The sequence below is a fragment of the Crocuta crocuta genome, unplaced genomic scaffold (genome assembly GCF_008692635.1).
Source record: "Crocuta crocuta isolate KB4526 unplaced genomic scaffold, BGI_CrCroc_1.0 scaffold282, whole genome shotgun sequence".
Classification (NCBI taxonomy): Eukaryota; Metazoa; Chordata; class Mammalia; order Carnivora; family Hyaenidae; genus Crocuta; species Crocuta crocuta.
Genome location: NW_027529174.1, coordinates 7,356,301 through 7,373,309, shown reverse-complemented (window position 1 = coordinate 7,373,309; position 17,009 = coordinate 7,356,301). Strand labels below are relative to the sequence as shown.

The following is a 17,009-nucleotide window of genomic DNA, read 5'->3' as shown; positions in this document are numbered from 1 at the left end:
CCAGCTGGGGAGAACATAGGTCTGAAAAAAATTATAATACAGAGCTTCCAGGTAAGTAGGAGTATGACAAAAAGAAAATGATGTCAGGAAGCCCGAGAGAATAGAGTTTCAAGTAGGAAAGCAAAGGTAACAGAGTCAAATGTTGCTGACAAGTCAGGTAAAATGAGGACTGAAAAACCGACTATAGCAAAATGACCATATTGGCGTAAGTTGTTGAGGGTGATGTGACTGAAATCAGACTGGAACAGTGTAATGGGTAGTGAAGGAACACAGGCACTGTGTACAGCTCTGTAGAAAGATGGCCAAAAAGTGGGGAAAGGGATTAAAGTGGCAGCAAGAGAGACATAATGAGATGAAGAAAATGACCTCAGCCATAAAATTCAAATCTCTAATGACAGTATCTCAGAATCTGCCCACATTTCTAGACTATTAAACACATAGAAGATTGTAATATTTGAACATTTTCAAAAGAATGAGTAGCTTATAATTGACCATAAATTTTTATTGGGTCCTAAGAGAGGTTTTTTTCTTTCTGTAGTGATCCATTAACCTGGTCACATTTTAACTACAGAGAATCTCTATCCATTAGACTCAGAGAACAGGACAAGGTACATACAGATGTTTAGGTTATTGTTCATCTCTGGCATAGAATATAAAAGGAAGACCTTTTCCCTTAAAGCATCAAAGATGTAGTCATTAAAAGTCCTTAGGCATCCACTATTCATCATCATTTTTATCAAATATTTATTAAACACACACTGCATATCAGCTATTGTTAGATGTTGAAAATATAAAGGTGTCTAAGACATAATACCCGAACTTAAGATGTTTATCAAATAACAACAGAAAATGTACATGTAAAAATACCACTAGGACATTGTAAAAGACCACAAAAAGATATGCACAGAATGCTACACAGAAGGGGTATATGAAGTGCCAGATTGAATGAAGAGGGTGCGTGTCTAGGCACGTGTACCTACACACACACACACACACACACACACACATAACCATGGGGGTCATTCATGGAATATTTCATGGAAACAGAAACCCCTGAACAGAGTCTTAAGTAATATTAATAGTTTATACTTATTGAGAAATTATAAAATGCCAGGTAAAGTGGTAAGCAATTTATATCTTAATCAATTTACTATACCCATTATAGAGATAAATAGAGGTAGAAAGAGTTTATGTAGCTTGTCCATGGCAGCATAATTTAGTGTCAGAGTTGGGATTCAAACCCAGTCTTCCCTCAGACCAGTCTTCTGGACTGCCATGTTATGTACCATATACCAAGGACCACCATATACCATGATAGAGAATTATACATTAACCAAGCTTTATGCATGTTGGTAATTGGGGCAGAAAGGGCACATCCCAGGCCTGAAAATTAGTCCATCTTATTTTTTCTTTGTTTTCTAATCTCACTCTGGCTACAGGATGTTTGATCCCAGGGTTAAATAGAGGAGGCATAGCCACTTTCCCAGGTTAGGATATCAGTAAGCAGAAAAGTGCTTATTATAATATCATCTAGATTCTGGTCCCCAGGTTACTACTATAGAATAGAAATAGAATGAATTACAGGTTCTGTCCACTTTAAAGTAAAATTTAGTAAGGATGAACTGGAGGACAATTTTATACTTAGGTTAATAAGTTCATTTTGAAAAAAATATATAGCTCGCAAGGAAGCAATCCTGAAGTTAGGCTGCATCAGACCACCTGGCAGTCATGGCACTTAGGACACCATTGGTGATTAATTCCACTCTGGGTTATAAAGAATGAGCAGGAGATCTTAAAGGAGAAACAATAAGCAGGAGATCTTAAAGGAGAAACAGTTTAACCTTGACAGCAGCAGATGGACATTAGGATCAATCATGACTATCTTCCAGGACACTCAATCAGGACAGAAGAAAATTTTGTCTTATGAACTGGGGTCCCCAGCAATAGTACTGAGATCAAGGGAGGAAAGAAGATAATCGACTTCTCACCAATGATACTCTTATCTAACCACTGAAGATAGAGATGGTCTACAATCACACAGTACAAACTGCCTGCATAAGAAAAGCGACATAATGAAAGATTTACCCTTAGATCCTGGAATGACTGGCATTTATGTCCCCCCAAATTCATATATTGAAATCTAATCCCCAATATGATGGTATTTGGAGGTGGAGACTTAGGGAGGTGATTCAGTAATCAGGGCAGAGACCTCATAAATGAGATTAGTGTCCTTATAAAGGAAACCCCAGAGAATTCCCTTGCTCCTTTTGTCATGTGAATAACCCGCAAGAAGATGGCTGTCTATGAACTAGGAAGCAGACTCTTACCAGACACCAAATCCTCTAGCACCCTGACCTTGGACTTCCGAGCCTCCAGAAGAGTGAGAAATAAATTTCTGTTGTTCATAACCTTCCCACTCTATTATGTTCTGTTACAGCTGTCTGGACAGACTGAGACAAGACCTCAACCAACAAAGGAGGGACTAGAAGAAGCTGGTACTGCTATAGATTATTTTGAGAATTTGGGTGTAAGGATTTGGGGGGAGATGACCCTTCCATGAACTGAGAGGTCATTAAAGGGATAGTAGAAAAGTAGCTTCAGGGATAGATGGGCAGAAGAAGGCTTCCAAACTGTTCAATCGATTTGATGGGCTTTTTTTTTTTTTTCATGTTGCTAAGCTCCTCACCTTCTTGTAATGACAAAAACAAATTAGAAAATAAAGAAACAGGAGAAGTAGATGTAGAAGTGGGAATGGAAGTGGAAGAGAAAGAGAAAGCAGAGAAGGTAGAAACAGAGGAGAAATCAGAGGAGGATGGGGAGAGGAGGAAGAAGGGGAAGAAGAGAGAGAAGAGACATAAGCAAGAAAGTTATGTAAAATGATAAAGGCCAAGAAGAAATTTAAGGGCAAATCAAAGCATAAAACTATGACTAAGAATAAAAATAAAAGATAATAAAACAAAGTAAAAATTTTAACCTAGAACAATATAATGTTTAATAAAGGCAAAACCTAAAGAATAGTAGAAAAGAGAAGGAAAAACAAGTGAAATTAAAAAAAATTAAAACATGAAATAAGAGGAATAAAAGATTAAACCAGGTTAAATAAAGAATATACAAGTGCTAGATCCAGTGAGATAAAAAGCTGGAAACATGAAAGTCAGAGGGATAAAAGATAAAAGCTAAAACAAGAAAATCCAAGCTAAAAGCAATACTTAGAAGTTGAGCATGAAATTCTTTTAAAAAACTGTTTAAAATTCGCTCTTTCCTTAAAATAGAATAGAAAGAGGGAATTTGAGATAGAAAGTGAAGACAAGGGAAAAACAAGAATCCTAAAGAATTAAGCAGAACAAACTGAAATAGAAATAGGGAAAATTTAAGTAGTCAACATACATCGCAGCAACAAGAAATTCGAACATAATGTTGAGATGCTGATTTGTACCCCAGCATATGTTCTTGATGCAATAAGGAAACAAAAACAATAGGCCAAGGAAGAGAAAGAGATGAGCTTCTAGTAAGCCACACTCTGAAAATGTATTCTTGGTGTCTGTCCATTCTCCCACCTCTCCAGTCCTCATCTGGAAAATAAATAAATAAATAAAATACTATTTTTCTCTAATCCCAGGTCAACCTCCACAACTGCTTACAATAAGGAACAGACAAAACTTCCACAGCTTAGGTACAGTGAGCTCTAGGTAAAATTGCGAAAGATACAGAGTTTGTTTCATTTTTCAAATTTGTTTGCTTGTCTTTTCAATATGTTCCTACTGCTTAATCTACTATCCATTCATTAGTTAATAACCACGTAGTCTGAACTAATTTAATTCTACCGTTTCCAGAATAACTTTCCTTTTAAAGGGAAGTCCGTTGGAGAGGTATTTTGGATAGAGATCATTTCTTCCCTCCCTGGGTTTCAGTAATTAGCAACACCAGGAAGATTCATGTTAGATGCCATCATTTTGCTCCACCTAAAACCCCACCCCACCTATAATCTCCTTCCACACTTGTCCACCCTGTCTGTGTTCTGGGAGGTTGATTTATGGACTGCCTCCACGGGCCTGCTTACCCACAGCCTTCTGGTTAATTTAACCTAGTGGGAAACATGGGCAGGATTTCAGAGAATAAGAGGGGAGTGAGACTAAGGTATTCATACCTGGGGTTCCCTCACTGCCATGGAGTGACTCCATCTCTTTATCAAGGCCATAGCTGCAGCCTGATGGCCTTCTTCCATAGCTATTCCCTCTAACTGTGAGCACAGATAGCCTGCTTTCTCCTCCTGTCCCTTCAGTCCTAGGAGTGGTTGATGTCTAGCTCCCTGGAGGTAGATAGCTCTGGGACATTTAGCCATCCCTTGTTAGTTTCTCCTAGCCATGTCCTCAGCGTTGTGAATAGCCCTTTTATTAACTCCTCAACATTGAGTGTGCCATCTGTTTCCTGCTGAGACCCTGAATGACACAGTGGGTAAAAGTATGTCATAGGCGAATTTAACTTTGGCATTCTCCACCCTAACATGCAGCACCCTCATCCTGCGCAATGGGCTGCGTACAGATCCCCATTCTGACATACCGCTAGGGTGCAGGAAGCCATTGTTATCTAGAATGTGTGTGACTTCCTTTTCCATCCAAACTTATCTGTACAGTGAGCCATTTTCCCACGAAGCAGATCTCTTCAGTGTGCATGGAAGTGAATTCCCATAACTAATCTCTGCCAGAAAATGAATTGCCTCTCCTGCAGGTAGGACAATATTTCCTCACAGCCTTTGAATAACATCAGCATGAATTATTGTTTTAAAAAATCTTAACTAGCATCTCTTCCTCCAGTTTTGTTCTCTACCCGTATATTCTAAGTACTGCAACCAGATTAACTTCTCTATAAAGACATTCTCATTATGCTACCCACTGATTTGAAAAGCCCCAATTGCTTCTCACTGTCCATGGGATAAATTCAGCCATTTAAGATCCACAATCTGGCTCCAAGTGACAGATAAGGCTAGCATTAGGGGAATAGCATAAGGTGGAAAGGGGAAAGAATCTCAACATCACCCCCACTTTCCAAAATTATTTTATTCTTGTATTCTTCAAGGACAGAAGAATAACATCATGAGTCAGGGGTGGACTCTTCCTTGATATGGCAAAGATAATTTTTCTTTGACTTTAGTTTCTATCATGATGAAAAGTTGCAGTTTCCCCAGCCATGCAAAAATAGTACTGTGACTGATGCTTCACAGTCTACCTGAGTTCATGTGCTATTGAGCTTGAATTACTGCTGTTTTTTAGACTATTAATATGTGTTCTGAAATTTTGTGACATTAGGTTACAGGATTGTAAGTAGACTATCACTTGAGGTATCAAGGCAATGTGATGTCTTCCATTCCCAGTGGTGCGTAAAGTCTTCGTTTAGCAAAACCTGGACGTACCCACCGTGTACCTTCTGTCTTCCTTCCGAGCTTCATTATTCCCTTACGTGAAATGTCTTTTATCTTCCTCTCTGGTTATCCAAACACTGCTGGCACATGTCCTGTGCTAACTAATTAGGAGGCATTGCCATTATTATTACCCTGCCACTCACAATTCATTTGAAGCACTATTCTGAACAGACCTCATTATTTACCAGTGAATTTTCATATGCTTTCTTTATAGCATGTGTCTCTCAATATAGGTCAGGTCTCCCCGATTAGACTGAAAGTACCTTTAGGAAGCTACCATGCCTTTGTACCCACATTTGCACACCACCCCAGGAATTGAAAGAAAATAGAAGAAAAAACATGTATAGGTTAATTCAAAGCTTACTTTATCTACCAAAGGCAGGTCTAAGAAGGCAGACAAATTGCCAGAAAAGGGAAACTTTACTTCTTTTATGCTCTCAAATAGAACTTAGACCGTCCCCAAAAGGAAAGTATTGATAACTGACCCTCTACCTGAACAGAGTCAAGGATTCCAGGAAAAATTTAATCGGGCAAATGTTGTGTGTTCCTTAGAACTCTTTTCATGGGCTCTTCTTTCCAACTAATCCCTTTGCTGTCCCATTGGGTGACTCTTTATAGTCTCCATCCTGTCTTCATCTTTAATCTCCTCAGTCATGTTGCTGTGTATTATTAGGTAGGAAACAGACTAGGTTTCAAGAACAAATCAATCCTGCAATTTACTGGCTCAAACAAAACATTTGCTTCTCTGTCCAAAGGTAGATAGTGGTCCAGGATGAGTAAGTATCTCTGCTCTTAAAGGACGTCCAAAGACACAGGTTCCTCTTATCCTGTGGCTATGCCAGCCCCTGGGCACTTGCCCATGTCCACATGGTCAAGGCTGGCTGATCATATCCACATTCTAGCTCACAGGAAGTGGACAAAAGGAAGAGGAAGGCAACCAATTTCCTTTGAGCCATCTCTGTCTTACCAGGTGAGGTTTTTTTCTGAACTAGGACCCTAACACCCTACGATGTCAGCCATTATTACATACGGGCATGGGGGAGATAAGCCATGTTCTGGGAGTGTAGGCTTCAAGCCCCATGTCATACAACTACCACTACCCAGAACCCTGAAGCCTTTGATTGTAGACACCCAAAAATGTGTCCCATGATTAGCATCTCATTCCCAGCATGTATGTATATGCAGCCTAAATGTGATTTAATAAATACATATTCTGTAATTGAAGGGGATCAAGAACTACCATGCTTCCTTTCTCCAGTCTCCCAGTCCTGTACCTGACCAGTATTATCCACTCCCAGCACCCATGAGCTCAGGCCTCACACTCCATGCCAGTGGTTCTTCACCTTAGGCCCTTTTTTCCCCCAAGGAATATTTGGTAATGTCTGAAGACATCTGTGGTTGCCATAGCTGATGAGGGCCTGAGGTACTACAGGTATCCAGTGGGCAGAGGCCAGGGGTGCTGCTAGACACCCCACCCACCATACACAGGATAGCCCTCTACAACAAGCAACTGTCCAGCACAAAACGGAATATTAGCAATGCTGAGAAACCTTTCTCAGCAGTTCCGGTTCCTCTCAGAAATCTTAACAGGGATCCAAGCTCAAGCTCTTAGCACAGTAGTTTCTTGTGATTGGCACTGTGCTTTTTATCCATGCTTTGGCCTGCTTTTCTCCCTATCCGTTGTTTCAGACCCTTGATCTAAGTTCTTTAAAAAGCTAATAGTCTCAGTAGTCTGTGACCATGAACATTATTAAGTTAGTCTTTTCGAGTGAAATAAAACTTCATTATCTTTTAGGGAGCGTTAGAAATTTGTTCTCAGTTCTAACAAAGAATGAACACAAGCAGTTAGCTTAGTGGGAAGAGCATAGGCCTGGGACCAGGTTCTTGACCTTGTTCTGCTACTAAGTAGCTGTGTGATGGTGAGCAAATTATAGTCCATCTGAGCTGTAGTGTTCCCTTTCAGTAAAATGAACAGTGGGATTCATTTAGTTGCTAGATTATTCTTGTTGTGTCTGGTCCCCAGTTGCAATAATTACCTCTTCACGTCTCTTTTTTTTTAATGTATTTACATGAACACACACATCCACCCCCCACTCACACACACATATACATTTCTGCAAAAGAGGTGATTTCCTCAGTTAAGTTTATATTCCCTACAATTAAACCAATAGTAGTTTGCAGTAACTGTTAAAAAGCCAACAGGCAAATCTCTTTATATTCCCATCTAACTCTTTTTTCTAATTCCAAACTTACCATTCCTCAACTTGAGCTCATCCAAGTCTTAATCTCTCTGGGCCTTACCTTCCACTTGGCAAAATAAGAGTTAGTTTTCCAATTTCCGTCCAGTTCTGATACACTATGCCTATTCAGAACCATCTCTGGCCTAACCTGAAACCTCTAAGCCAATGTGATGATTGGTATTATGAAAATATAGTAACACAAGTGAAGTGAGTAGTACTGTCTAAATTTCCTACTAAAATGACAGTAGGAAAAATGTTCATAATCATGACTGACCACAAATATGCAAAAAAAGTGGTTATTTTGTGGCTTCCTACAGCGTTTTCCTTTTTTCTTTTACTGTATTTTACAGCCCAAACTAAAAGAGAGAGCAAAACATCAAGCTTAAATAGAGACATATCATCGAAATGCTTCTTTTCAATTTCCCAAGTAATGCCCAACCTGGTTTTCTATATCATTAAAAAAAAAAAAAAAAGATACGCATACAATTTGATTTTTGTCCTCAAACCTTGCAAAAAAAAAAAAAGACTATTTCGGCTTTGGTAAGTACATCTTTCTGTATCCTGGCAATTCACCTTTAGTTTAAGGATATATCACGGGAACAGGATTAGAATAACGACCAAGTTAAGTTTCAAGTGGTTAAAATTAAAGTTCACGATGAAAAAGCCTTCACAATATTTGTGACTTCTGGGTCTCTGGGAAGGTGCTCTGTGCACCAGGTGATGTAGGGCTGGGTTCTACTTTCCAGTGCAGCTAGCGATCTGGAATATTAAAGGCAGAGAACAGTGCCTCACTGCTGGTCTTTCCAGAGTCTCCCTTCCAGTAGAAGCAAGTAGTTGCCTCTGAACTCTGAGGTTTGATATCCTGGGGACACCAGCCAACTGCTTGTAAGTGGATCACAACTACCAGACAGGAGTAAGTGCTCAGACATTCCCCTAAGGAGAAGACAAAGCTTTCTTCACCTTCTACTGCCTGAATTAAATTCGCATGTGTGAAGAAATCGAGGCTATCACTGTAACAAACCTGCTTAGATGACTCGTGAACTGAACAGTCAGAACTGGTTCAATACAAACAGGGATGTTCCATACAAACATCTCAAGCAAGTTCCGTATCTTTGAGACCACTTTCAGTTATTTACTCCAAAAACCTGAAAGTCAAGAAACAAAAATTTCAGCCCTGTTTAAAATCCCAGTCTTGGGGCAACTGGGTGGCTCAGTCAATTACTTGGTTTTGTCTCAGGTCATGAGCTCACATCTCATGGGTTCAAGCCTGTGTCAGGCTCTGCGCTGACAGTGAGGAGCCTGCTTTGGAATCTCTCCCCCTCTCCCTACCTCCCCCCCACTTTCTCTCCCTCTCTCTCAAAATAAATAAACATTAAAAATTTTAATAAATAATGGGGCTCCTGGGTGGCTCAGTCGGTTAAGCATCTGACTCAGATCATGATCATGTGGTTCATGAGTTTGAGCCCCATGTCGGGCTCTGTTCTGACAGCTCAGAACCTGAAGCCTGCTTCAGATTCTATCTCTACCTCTCTCTCTGCCCCTCCCCTGCTCGTGCTCTGTCTCTGTCTCTCTTTTCTCTCTCAAAAATAAACATTAAAAATTTTTAATAAATAAGTAAGTAAATAAATAAATAAATAATAAATAAAACTTAAAACAAAATAAAATCCCAGTTTCCTCCTGTCTACCACTCCTCTCTACCCTGCAGTTCAGGGAACTCTAGTAGGAAGGGAAGGAGTAAGGTCTTCTCTGTCATCTTGCCTCTGAGACTAGATATTGGAAGAAGGAATGTACATAAAGGAAGAAAAATAATGTTCACTTAATAGCTAAGTGGCTGTCAGGTGTTGAAGCTCCTCTAGCTAATCCAATCTGGCCACACATGTCCTCTGTACAACAGGCTTCAAAAACTTGCTTTGAGTATCTGAATGAGTTCTGGGGACGTATGGGGTTTCCTGGTTACACATTTATCTCATATGAAAATAAACAGCTATCACGACACAGTACCATCCTATCCCGCCCACCCAACCCCATACACACACTCATGACCTAATCCTATAACTTGAGCACCTGGAAACTTAATCTTGCCACATCGTGGAAGGTACATGCTCCCTGCTGCCCCTCTCTCCTTCTGCCCTGCATAGTAGTGTCTCAACTCCTTTTCCCTGTAGAGACAGGGACATATCAAAAAGTCTGCACCTAAGTAAACAATCACTGCAGGAATGAGGTACAAAGTGTCTGTTTCTTGCAGGTATTCCCAATCTTTAAGTGGTTTGTCCCTTTCTCCCTGTGAAGAGGTGAAGAGAAAGCCATCACGTTCTCTACTAGCTAATAAATCACACCCTGGCAGTCGTCTCAATCTGCTTTTTTCCTCTTATTTTTTCTCTCTCCATACACCCGTTTTCTCTCTTCATCTTTCCATTGTTTTTATTTGCACTGGTGTGGGAATGTTGATTCAAATGACAGTGTCTGCTGCCTCTCAGTGCACCCAGGAAGGGACATGTAGTCTCAGCTGTCTGTGGTGATCTTCAGCATGTGAGGTACCTTATATCTCATTCACGCCGGGTGTGGATTCCATCCACCAATCTGGGGACAAAAGGAAGGTGACGCCTGCATGAGTTTCACTCTCATATCACTGAGTCATCTGGTACATCACAGGCTCAATGACTGAGAGCAGTACCTCCATCCCATATAAAAATGACAGTCTTGAGAGACATACCTGGGTTCAAGATCCAGCTCTGCCTCTTCATGTTGTGTTAAGGCAAATCACTCAATCAAGGCTCAAGTTCCTCATCTCTAGAATAGGAAAAATATCAACCTTGTGGAGCCTTGGGCTCTGATTTATAAAAGTGCTCAATGGGACACATTATTTAATATTTCCATCAGATTGACAAGCAGCGTTGTGACAAGAATGTGCAAGACACTGAGTAAGTAAGGCTGACTTCAAGGGGTTCATAATCTAACACAGAGATTGACACATAAAGACATCACTACAATAAAATGTGGCAGGTTCAAAGAACGACACATCTAAAGTACTTATGGGGTCAGAATGAGCCAGGGGAACTGTGAGGCAAGGGAGCTAGAAAAATCTCCGTTATAATCACCTCCCCTTCATCCTGTTGGCAAGAGAGGGATTCCTGCCCTGGGTTCTGGGATGGCTGCACATGTAACATCTGACAGTGGACAGAACACATCAACAGCCATTTATTAGTCACACAGGGGAGGAGGGTTGTACTCAGGGACAGAGTCAGTAATCAGGGTCAGACTTTGTACAATCAAGAAGGAGAGATGCCCCCGGTCCCCAAGGTGGGGGGAGGGGGCAATATGATTGGCTTATTTGAATAACTGGCTGACAGGGAAATGAAACCCATTATTCAGGGATAAGTAGAACCTGTGCCTGGTCCTCATGATAAGGAGGGCTGTATATCTAGGGGACAGGAACAGAGTAGAGAGGGGAACTTGAGGTCATTGACGGCCCTCCTGATTTCACCACACATCAAGGTAGCACACAGTATTGAACGTTAATGTTAGGTCTCACAACAGCCTCCTGCAGCCAACACCATCTGAACTTGGTCTAAAAGATTAACCATACATTATATAAGTGACTCATATGGGTTGGGGTCATGGCTTTCCAGCTGGAGTAAATTCCACTGCCGAAAGCTAAATTCTCCCTGCACAACATCTGTAAAATCTAAGCACATTTAATGTTACTGAAGCACAAACTGTGAAGTAGAAGATGGTAGAAGCTGGAAGAATAGACAGAAGGTCTATAAAGGTGCATAAAGAGGCTTGGGCCCAGGGAAGGAGCTTAGACAATACTCTGATATGCTGATGTAAAAGAATTCTTCTAGAAATGGCTAGACGTCCAATAATTGGAAGAAGCGTTATTTAAAAAAACTTATACTCATTTCTTTACCACATGAATACTCTACCAATGTACATTTGTAAATCTCCAAGACAGTGTGCATTACTGCACAATCTTCTTGAACCTGAGGACATTAATCTTTTAGAAATTTTTTTTCTAGAACACCAATTAACTGTTCCAAAGAACAAAGTTTGAAAATTACTGTTATAGGTAATGAGGGATCATTAAAAGATTCAAGCTGGGAGTGACACTGTCATATTTGTATTTTAAATTAAACATTCCGGAACATGTGTAGAAGATGAATTTGAAAGGATAAAAATGTGAGTATTTAGTGATCCCAGCCAGGAGGCTGTGGAAGCAGTCCAGGAAACCAATCATGAATAGAAATAAGATAATAGGGACAAGAAAAAGGGAAATTTGAAAGAAGCTTTTATTATTAAATGAGGTATGTGTATCAGTGAGAGAGTTAGGTCATCCTATAGTCAGAAATGCACACCAAAATCTCAATGACTTACCATAACAAAGGTTTGAACCCTGTTTACACTACATGCTTCTCATAAGTTGATACGAGGTGGGGGTCCTCCTCCACAGAATCACACAGGAATCCAGTTCATAAAGATTCTATAATCAGATAGCAGCACCATCTGGAAAAGAAAGCTTCTTGAGTCATTATAAAAAGGGAAAAGAACATAGACATTCAGACATTGGCTTTGGCCTGAAGTAACACCTGTCACTTTTGGTTATAGCCAAGTGATTAGTCACAGGGCTCAGACTAATTACAATGGATCTGGGAAATGTGATTGTCCATGTGCCCAAGAACCGGGATAAAAACCAAGTATCGGTAATATCATTCGCAGTAAGTGAGGAAGAAAGAGTCAAGAATGCCTCCCACTGGTAACAAGGTAAATGATAATGGCCTGAACTGGGAGTATGAGGGTATCCCAAGAGAGATGAAATGTTAGAGAGATGAACTAGGGGAGAACTCTCATTCTGAGCATTTTGAATTTTATGTGCTGAAGGAATTTTCATTTGAGGATGACGGATAGATTGTCAGAAATTTAAAGTCTAACTGTCAAAGGAGAGTTAAATACTGGAAATAAGATTTAGGAATCCTCATCAGTCATTGAAACCAAGAGTGGAAGTACTATCTAAGGAGAGTAAGATGTTCCCTAAGGATCATCAGTTTTTGATTTGAGAGAACACCTAAGGAAAAAGAGAAAAAAACGGCCAAAGGCAGACAAGAAGAAAACCCAGAAATGTCATTTCAAAAAAGTGAAAGAAGGTGAGGGTTTATGAGAGAAAGTAATCGGCAACAACAAACAGAACTAAAAGATCGGGTAATAGGGTGGCAGAAAAGGGTCTAATTGATTTGGGAGTTTTAAGAAGCCATTGATCTTATATTTAAGTGAGATCGTGCACTATTTGTCTCTCTGTGTCTGACTTATTTCATTTAGCATAATGTCTTCCTGGCTCATTCATGTTGTCACATATGGCAGGATTTCCTTGATCTTTAAGGCTGAATAATATTCCAGTGTGTGTGTGTGTGTATTATATATGTATACATATAGTACATTGTCTTTATCTATTCAATAATCAATAATCATTTAGGCTGTTTTTATATCTTGGTTATTGTGAATAATGCTACAGTAAAAATGGGACTGCTAATATCTCTTTGAGATCTGACTTCATTTCCTTTGGATATATACCCAGAAGTGCAATTGCTGGATCACAAAGAATTTCTCTTTTTAACTTTTGGAGGAACCTCCACGCTATTTTCCATAGTGACTGTACCAGTTTACATTCCCATTAGTTATGCACAAAGGTTCCTTTTTGTCCACACCTTTACCAGCAACTTATCTTTTGTCTTTTTGATAATAGCCATTCTAATTAGTATTAAGTGATATCTCATTGTGGTTTTAATTTGCATTTCCTTGATGTTTCCCTGATTTATAATCAGTGATGTTGAGCACCTTTTCATTACCTGTTGGTCATTTCTAGATCTTCTTTGGAAAATTGTGTAATTAGTCCCTTTGCCCATTCTTTAATTGGGTTATTTGGCTTTTTGCTCTTGAGTTTTAGGAGTTCCTTGTATATTGTGGATATAAACCTCTTTTCAGATGTATGGTTTGTAAATATTTTCTCCCTTTCAATTTTTTCTACACTTGAAATATTTCCTAGTCTTGCCTTTCTTAAAAATTTTAATTCCGGTATAGCTAACATACAGTGTTATATTAGTTTCATGTACAATATAGTGATTCAGCAATTCTATACATTATTCAGTGCTCATAGTGGTAAGTGTACTCTTAATCTCTTCATCTATTTCACCCATCCCTCTATCTTCCTCCCCTCTGGTAACCATCAGTTAGTTCTCTAACTAAGTGTCTGTTTTTTGGTTTGTCTCTTTTTTTTCTTAGTTCATTTCTTTTGTTTCTTTAATTCCATATAGGAGTGAAATCAAATGGTATTTGTCTTTCTCTGACTGATTTATTTCACTTGGCATTCTACTCTCTAGATACATCCATGTTGTTGTAAATGGCAAGATTTCATTCTTCTTTATGGATAAATAATATTCATATATATAATACAAATACCACATTTTCTTAATCCATTTATCTATCATTAGACACTTGGGCTGCTTCCATAATTTGACTATTGTAAATAATGTTTCAAAAATCATATGGGTGCATATATGTTTTCAGATTACTGTTTTCATATTGTTTGGGTAAATACCCAGTAGTGGTATTACTGGAGGATAGGGTGGTTCTATCTTTAACTTTTTGAGGGCTCTCCATACTCTTTTCCACTGTAGCTGCCCCAGTTTGTTTTCCTACAAACAGTGACAAAGATTCCTTGTTCTCCACATCCTTACCAACACTTACTGTTTCTTGTGGTTTTGATTTTAGCCATCTGACCAGTGTGAGGTGATATCTCATCATGGTTTTGATTTTCATTTCCCTCATGATGACTGATGCCGAGCATTTTTTCATGTGTCTACTGTCCATCTGTATGTCTTCTTTGGGAAAATGTTCATGTCTTCTGTCCATTTTGCAATTGGATTATTTAATTTTTTTGGTGTTAGGTTGTATAAGTTATTTATATAGATTATATATTATATAGATTTTGGATGCTAATCCTTTACAAGATATGTCATTTACAAATATCTTCTCCCATTCTGCATGTTGTTTTTAGTTTTGTTGATTGTTTACTTTGCTGTGCAGTAGCTTTTTATTTTGATGTTATCCCAACAATTTATTTTTCCTTTTGTTTCCCTTGCCTTAGGAGACATATCTAGAAAGGTGTTGCTGCAGCCAATGTCAGAGAAATTACTGCCTGATCTCTGCTAGGGTTCTTATGGTTTCAAGTCTCACACTTAGGTCTTTAATCTATTTAGAGTTTATTTTTGTGTGTAGTGTTAGAAAGTGGTCCAGTTTCATTCTTTGGTATGTAGCTGTCCAGTTTTCCTAATGCCATTTGTTGAAGCGACTGTCTTATTCCCGTTGCCTATTCTTTCCTCCTTTGTGAAAGATTAATTAAGCATATAATTGTGGGTTTATTTCTGAGCATTCTATTCCATTTCAGTGATCTATGTCTATTTTTGTGCCAGTACCATACCATTTTTATTACTACAGCTTTGTAGCATATCTCGAAATCTGGGGTTGTGATACCTCCAGGTTTGTTCTTTTTTCAGATTGCTTTGGCTATTCAGGGACTTTTGTGGTTCTGTACAAATGTTAGGATGATTCATTCCAGTTCTGTGAAAAATGCTATTGGTATTTTGATAAGGATTGTATGGAATCTGTAGATTGCTTTGGGTAGTTCAGACATTTTAACAATATTTGTTGTATTGATCCATGAGCATGGAATATCTTTCTATTTGTCTGTGTCATCCTGAATTTCTTTCATCAGTGTTTTACAGTTTTCAGAGTAGAGGTCTCTCACCTTCCTGATTAACTTTATTCCCCAGGATTTTATTATTTTGGTGCAATTGTAAATGGGACAGTTTTCTTAATTTCCCTTTTTGCTACTTCATTATTAGTGTATAGAAATGCAACAGATTTCTGTATATCAATTCTGTATCCTGTGACCATACTGAATTCATTTATCAGTTCTAGTAGTTTTTTGTTGGAGTCTTTAGGATTTTCTATATGTATTATTATGTCATCTGCAAATAGTGAAAGTTTTACCTCTTCCATACCAATTTGGAAGCATTTTATTTCCTTTTTTTTTGTCTGATTACTAGTCTTGCCAGTTTAAAATCACACCAAGAATATGTTTTCCTTTTTGTTGAATTGCCAAGAAGAAGGAGGAGGAGGAGGTGAAGCAGGAGGAGGAAGAGGAGGAGGAGGAGGAGAAGCTATTGCAGAAAAAGGTTTACGAGAAGAGTAAAGGCACAAGCTAGGCTGACATGATTTGAGTAGTGAGAGAGCAGTGAGGAAGTGGAAGAGGCAAAGAAAGTGAAGTTTTATTCTTCAGCCCCATGAATCACTTACTTATTTACCAATACTCAGTAAAGGTTTATTAGAGTACAAACGTGACACATGAGCTTTCTGCTCTCAATATTCTGCTGTAGTGGATGTATACTGCATTTCCCCCCTTGCTGTTCCTGTAATATATTGTATATTCCTTTATGTTAGCACTTTTAACAGTGTATCGTATTTCTTTATTTTTCATACCTCTCTTAAGACAATGAGCTCTTTCAGGATAAAGACAAGGTAAAGATTGCATTGATCTGTTTGTACCAAAAGCTCATCACAATGTCTGGGCATTGTAGGCATGGAATAAATTGTTTAAATTAGATTATTTAATCCTCACACTGAATGTGGTAGTTATGATTAGCCTCATTTCACAGAAGAGCTAGCTGAGACTTGGGGCAGCTGCAAATTACCAAAAGTCACAGGCAGTAAGTGACAGAGCTGAAACCAGAATCCAAGCTTTTGATTCCATGTCTGTCTCTCCATCACACTGGAACTGCCATGACATCTTTTCTCCCGGGGTGATGGATTCAAAATGACTTATGCATTGCTTTTCAAATAGCTCATTGTATTCAAGGTTACTGATTAGCAATGCAATCTGAGACGGGGGTAGCTCCATAAATCAAAACCAGTCTGTGGATTCCCATAATGCTCAAACCCACAATCATGACTGAGCCGGGTCACTGTATACCATACTATATTAAGAGGAACCATATGAAATTGCTGTTTTAGGTTCAACAAGGGTCGAATATAAGCACTTTCTATTGGTTCAACCTCATAGGATATAGAGTAATTCTTTGTATGGTATGAAACTCAAAGTATGAAGTAGTAGTATAAATTCATTAGTATGAAACTAGGCAGTGTGGTGGGGAAGATTTTAGAAACAGTCTAACAAGGTTTATAACCATGTTACTTAAACTTTTAGGGGCGCCTGGGTGGCTCAGTAGGTTAAGCATCCGATTTCAGCTCAGGTCATGATCTCACAGTTCGTGGGTTCAAGCCCCACGTCGGGTTCTGTG

The 17,009-nt window shown here is 39.0% G+C and overlaps 1 protein-coding gene and 1 long non-coding RNA gene across 4 annotated transcripts in view; one reads left to right on the top strand and one right to left on the bottom strand.

Annotated features, from left to right (window-relative positions):
• The window catches only part of GABRB1 (gamma-aminobutyric acid type A receptor subunit beta1), a 362,417-nt gene that overhangs the window by 297,911 nt on the left and 47,497 nt on the right, over positions 1-17,009 (top strand). The window lies entirely within an intron of this gene.
• The window catches only part of LOC144226338 (uncharacterized), a 34,333-nt gene that overhangs the window by 2,373 nt on the left and 14,951 nt on the right, over positions 1-17,009 (bottom strand). The window contains exons 2-5 of one of the 2 annotated variants that reach the window (XR_013333614.1): positions 12,034-12,162; positions 10,373-10,449; positions 10,198-10,239; positions 8,681-8,804 (exon numbers count right to left, since the gene is read on the bottom strand). This is a non-coding gene — a long non-coding RNA (uncharacterized LOC144226338). Of the gene's footprint in view, positions 1-8,680; positions 8,805-10,076; positions 10,240-10,372; positions 10,450-12,033; positions 12,163-17,009 lie in introns of those variants that run through there. The other variant, XR_013333613.1, reaches the window with a different exon arrangement.